General features: G+C 32.3%; 1 pseudogene; it reads right to left on the reverse strand.

Moving 5' to 3' along the window:
* Positions 1–2730: 2730 nt before the first annotated feature.
* Positions 2731–3440, reverse strand: LOC149546572 (putative receptor-like protein kinase At1g80640; annotated as a pseudogene).
* Positions 3441–6642: the final 3202 nt, after the last annotated feature.

Consider the following 6642-nt stretch of genomic DNA (forward strand, 5'->3'; position numbering starts at 1 on the left):
GGCAGAGAATATGAACAAGCTTGCATTGGAAGCGACTGAGCTACTAAAAGATCTTGGGTATCTATTTTTTTGTGGTTCTTCTCTGTGTTTTTTTGTCTTGAGTCTTTGTGTTGGGGAGCCTGGCCCTTGCTTTGTTGTCATCATCTCTAGTTGGCTGGCCTATTTTGTTTTTGTTATGTTTCTCAATTAGTACTATAATTCTACCTATCTTTAGCACTATTTTGGAAAAGGTTTCAAGATCCCTTCAAAAACCTATTTTCAAGTAATCAAAAACATATTCAACAATCAACTCACTCCCTATGAACTAAAATATATTTACACTTTCAACAATCAACTCACTCCCTATAAACTATAGTATATTTAATAATTTTTTAATTTAACTAGTAACACCACTGTGACATGTGCCTTGGTATCACATGGACTGAGAGAGACTAGTCCTTGTGACTTCATGCTTTTCCATTGAAAGTAGTCACATTTATAACAATAGTCTTGAGACCAATGAAACCAATCTCCTTCAAAAATATGTTAGTAATATTTCTTGGCAACTAATACATTGAATTTCCTAAGCTAAAACATAAAATGATAAAACATACCTAGGTAAAAAGAGATAGGCCTCCTTCTAGCATTGATTTTTCTACAGGCTTTCTTCCAGTAATCAGTTCCAATAGAACTACTCCAAAAGCATAGAAATCACTTTTTTCCATCAATTTCCTTGTCATTGGTTACACAAAGATAATTCTATCATTGGTTGTACAAAGAAAATTATCTAAGTAGAGGTGAATAGAAAATTAATAATAATTATATCTATTTTCCTAGGATGTGATTTTTTTGGGAAGCGGATATGCCATAAACATAATTTGATACCTCAACCTAGTATTTGAGGCATACCATCTACAAGGTATTCTGGAGCTACATATCCCAACGTTCCCAAAACTTGAAAAAAGTTTTCTTCCACAACTACTCGATTTGTTATAACAAGACCAAAATTTGAAAGTTGCATGCCATATTAAATAGGCAAGACTGTTATGAAACATACTTTCTATGTGAAAATATTCCCTTACAATCAAATTTACTTACTTTGGCATTGTAGTTTGCATCAAGGAGAAGATTTGATGATTTCAAATCATAGTGAATGATAGATGTACCATAGTGCTTGTTCAATTGCTTCAGCACTCTGTAATATTTAGGGCATAATGACTTTAGATTCTGTTGCACTGTCTTTATTTTAGCAAAAGAAAAACACCAAGAATCTGTTCTTGGCTTAAATCATTACCACTATTGGCTCTAACCATTTTCACTGAAACTAAATGAATACGCATCAAAAAAGAGATAAAACAATGCCAAAACAAAGGATGGTCTATTTAGAAGTTTTAACAACCCATAACTGCTTTAGGAGGCTTATTGAACGTATTTAGAATTGAAAGTGAATAAAAATTGGATAAGGTTAAGAATTGAAAGAGAATAATAAGTGAGTATAGAATCTCACTTGAAAACAAATATAACTAAATATTTAATGTGATGAAGAAGACTGGAAAAGAAAATGTTAATGAATAGAGCAGATCAGGATGTAATGATCGTGTGCACAAAAATACAATGAACCCATTACTCTTCCCATCAGAATAAATTTTGAACAAACCCTTGTAACCGCTTCTCACTATTTTTGTTAACACCACAATGAACAAGAAAACTTTTTGACAAGAATATATCTCAAGACAAAAAAAACCAAAGCTATTGTGTGTTTTCCACAGCTGTATATATTTTTTATAAGTATGTGTTGTTCCATCAAAAATTTGAACTATCAATGGAAAATACAAATGGTAGATTTATTCTGATCCATGGCATGAATCTCAAAAAGAGGCATTGACTACTAAATTGACAATCTCAATAGTAATTTATTGACAAAAGATGCATGGATGTAGGGTTTCATAGATGGGAATGAGGATTTAAATTTGGAGATGGCAGAGGGATAGTGGGTGAAAAATGGTGGAGCACTGGTAGGGGTGTTGCTGCTATATAATATAACATCTTTGTGAGTTTTCATGAAGGTGGCATTCTTATTAGAAGTGATTAAATCATTTTACAAATTCTAAGGGAAGTGCTTACCAATTTTTTACCAATCTAGCCTTTGACATTAATCGAAAGGACTCAAATGGGACCAAGCTCTGATACCACTTGTTACAAATGGTGTTTCCATTACACCAAAATATCAACCTATTAGTGCTCGATACAACTAGATTTATAAAATCTACAGGAAGTAGTTAAATTGGATTTTGAAAGGAACATTGAAAAATTTTCCTAAAATTTTTTTCTAGAGTACACATTGGAACAGTAATTTCTTACATATATTCAAAAGTTATTTCAATTGAAATTTGTAGTTAGTAACTCAATGTAGTACATTTGAAGTAATGTTCCATTAGAAAAGAAAAATGTTAGCCATGGACAACATGAAAAACATTAGTAACATAGACACTTCAATACTATTGAAGCATTCAGAGTTGACATGAACAACCAAGTCTATATATTAAGATATTTGGACAAATGATATAAGAAAAGGGATCCCAGAATTATTAGTCATTAAACCAAAAATTGAAAGAAGAAAAGAGATATCAGCATTATGGAATCATCAATTCAAAAGTGAAACAAGAAAAGTGACTTCACTAGTACAGAAAAGTTAAGCCAAGTCATGAATCCTAAAGAAAAACATTGATAGAACAGGGCTAATGTAGACAATCATAATTTTAATTTACATACCTGAAATTCTTCCTCTACCTATTGTCTATTGCCATTCATCTTCTTAACAACAGCAAAAAATCCATCATGGAACTAGGTTTGATATATACAACCAAAGCCACCCTTTCCTAGAAGATTATAACTACTGAAATTATTTGTTGCCTCATGCAAAGCAAGGTAATCGATTGCAGATGCACATTCTCTCATCCTTGTAATTTGGAAAGAGCTCAATGATTAATCAATGGCCCTAGTGATATTCCCTTACTACCATCTAAAAAGACAAGTTGGTTCAAAGTTTTATAAGTAAACTACTTTTAAGTTTGTTCGAGACCAAAAAGGGACTACAATAAGAATGCCCAAAACTTCCTTTAATGGATGTATCTGCCACCTTGAATCCCATAAAGAAATTATGATGGTGCTTATTCAAACTTCAAAAATTGTAAGCTTAACATCTATGGAAGAGGATCCCACTAGAAGTTTTTCAACCATTAAGAAAAGAGAAGAAAACCTGAACCATCAATATGTACTCATCTTTCATATGCTTGAACTTGAGATGGTGGATGAACTAGATTTGAATTTCGCTTGTGCACCCAACTATAATATGAAAATAGCAAGATGGCTCCAATAAGGAATGGCACAAAGATGATAGCCACAAGGATTAGAACTTTGAGATGGTGGCTTTCATGGCTTGCTGAATTTTTTTGGTCCATTTCTATTGCTGAAACATTGTTTTGAAATAATAAAAAATATAATATCTATCATATGGCACAAAATGTGTTACTAGATTTAGGTTTCTATAATAGCTACACAACTTGAAATGTTAAAAAATAGATAAAATTAGAATGCTCTAACTCTTGGAGCACCCATAATTCAATTTCAGTAAATGAAAGCTCCTTATAGAAAATGAATATGTAAGTTCATTTACCCATTGTAGAAGAATGGTAAAGAGGGTGTGAATTGGGAGCATGCAATGATGCATATGACAGGGAATGAGTTCTCTACCTCTAAGGAAGATAAGATTTTCCTGATGATCTCTTGCCATTAACATACTTGAATTGAAATGTTCCAATGACACAACTTCCCCAAAATAAAATAGCCATCAAAGCTAATTTTTCCATCATATCTAATTGAATAAACTAAGTGGCAATAGCATGCATTCAAATAAGTCCAAACACACCTTGATAAGTAATAAATAGTTTCTTGTGCTATAATACCTACTTCATGCAATCTATGCACCTTCAAGTACACAATCAAAGTTCTTCAAAGTTGTATCATAAGTTTGGTTCCTTCTAAGGGATTCATTCTAAATTCTTATGCATGGAGATGTATATGTGTGTAAAAAGATAAAGATTTTGTTAAGAAGTTGGGGGCATTGAGAAAGACTAGATGGATAAGTAATGCCTTCATTTGCCCAATCCAAGCATTTTTACAGAAAGTGATCTGTATGAAAAGTGGCAAATTTGGAGAGGACCCATTTTTGAAACTTCAAGAATTGATTCATCTCACCATAAAATACCCAATATCTACCATTAAATTTTGGGTTATTAAATTTTGGGTTGCCCAAATCAAGCATGCTTATTGAAAGGCATTATATTATCGACACAAGGCTCTCAAATTGCCAATTCTACAAAAATATTTGAGTCTGCAACATGAGAATCCATGCTCAAGATGTTAAATTTTGGATTACCCAATTCAAGCATACTTATTGAAAGGTGTTATATTATTGACACGGGGCTCTCAAATTGCCAAGTCTGCAAAATATTTAGGGGTTTGCAAAATAAGAATTCATGCTCAAGAGGTTAACATTTATACTTCACTTTGATAGCCTCTCTTCAATTTTTATCAACATAAACTAAGGTAGCAAGAGTCTAAACCATGAACAGTGTAATCCAACCATTGAATCACTTTGTTGTTGAATCAAAGGCACACGTTTTGTATACTAAAAGATTTTATTGATAGATATAAATTGCTTGAAGGGTATAAGGTGTAGGCACTAGACATAGATGGTATAAGATACTGAAAGATTTTATCGATAGGTACCATACATAGACGATGACTTTAAAGTCCCAAAAGTGAAACAAATGCATTCTGAATAAATGATCTTGGTAGCCATAAACTACAGGGTGGTTGATTCTTACCTCCTTTCTCCTCTCTTGTTGACCCTATGCCAAACTCTCTCCCGCTATAGTCACACGCGTGATAAAAAAATTAACATTGTCATGCCCTTTTATATTATCACATCTTATGTTCTCAAGGTCAAAATTTTGACAACCAATTTAACCATGGTAAAAAATTTGACCATATCGGGCCCATTTTATAAAATAGAGAATTTAACAACCTAAATAGGCCTTTGGTCAAAAATTTTGGTCAAAAATGGGGGCCTAATGTACTAGTGTTTGTGCATATATCAACTATTTGTTCTTTTGAATTCACATATTACATTCTGACTTCTTTGTCTTGAACCAATTCTCTCAAGTAATGATACATGAATTCAATGTGCTTTATCTTTGTGTGCATCATAGGGTTCTTAGATATCTTTATAGCACTAGTATTGTCATGGTACACTACCATAGGTTCAATGATTTCTTCCTTCATTCCTTTGAGTAACTATTTAATCGATACCACATTTGTGCAATTCACTATAACAACCACATATTCAGCTTTAGTATTAGATTATGAAATACAATTATGTTTCTTGCTAGTCTAGGAGACTAATCATTTTCCTAAGAAAAATGCTACTCCAATTGTACTTTGTTTGTCCTCAATGTTTGTAGCCTAATCAGTTGTTGTATAGGCTCTTAGTTTAAACATTTAATTTTTCTTATAGTATAGACCATAAAATTCTATTCCTTTCAAGTATCTCATAATCCTTTTAATAGCCATTAAGTGATTTTCATTAGGATTTGTAGAAAACATTGCAACAATCCTAATAGCTAGTGCAATATTAGGTCTTTTATGAACTACATATTGTAATTTGCCAATGATAGACATGTATAATGTTTTATTTACTTTAGTAGAATCATAAATTATGAATAGTTTATGTTGTATCACTATAGGAGTACTAATTGGTTTTGAATCCTCCATACAAAAAGTTTTCGAGATTTCCTTCACATACTTGTACTGAATGATGTAAATATCATATTTCATCTGATGTACTTGCAATCCAACTAAGAACTTTATTTCTCCAAACATATAAATCTCAAAATATTTCATCATTTCATTTGTAAATGTCTTGCACAATGCATTTTGTCCTCCAAATATGATGTCATCAACAAATATTTCAGCTAGTAAGATTCCTTTACCTTCTTCTATCTTCAATTATAGATTGTTGTTGTCATTGGTCTTCTCAGAACCAAGCTTCACAAGATAGTTGTGTAGTCTTTGATACCATGCTTTGGGACCTTGGTTCAAAGCATATAAAGCTTTGTGCAATCTACACACCATGTTTTTATTGTTTGGTAACTAGATCCTTCAAGTTTTTCAACGTAAACCTCTTCTTCTAGTATACCATTCAAAAATGTTGATTTAGCATCCGTTTGATAAAATTTAAATCCTTTGAAAGTAGAGTAAGCAAACAAAGTTCTTACCCCTTCGAATCTTGCAACTGGGGAAATGTTTCTCCATAGTCAATTACCTTTTCTTGTTCACATCCTTTGCAAACTAATCTTTCCGTATTCCTTGTAACTTCACCATTCTCATCGAGTTTCTTCCTATACATCCACTTGGTTCCAATAACATTCTTGTTCTCAGGTTTTGGCACTAGTGTCTAGTTTTTGTTCTTCCCAATCTGATTAATTTATTCTTCAATGGCTTGATTCAAATCTTAATTTTCTAACATGCATCCTTTATCGATTTATGTTCATGCATGCTTAACAAACATGTGTCATTTCTCAAACATATTCCTTGTCATTG

The sequence above is a fragment of the Cupressus sempervirens genome, chromosome 7 (genome assembly GCF_028749045.1).
Source record: "Cupressus sempervirens isolate cs-2001-9-10 chromosome 7, ASM2874904v1, whole genome shotgun sequence".
NCBI lineage: Eukaryota > Viridiplantae > Streptophyta > Pinopsida > Cupressales > Cupressaceae > Cupressus > Cupressus sempervirens.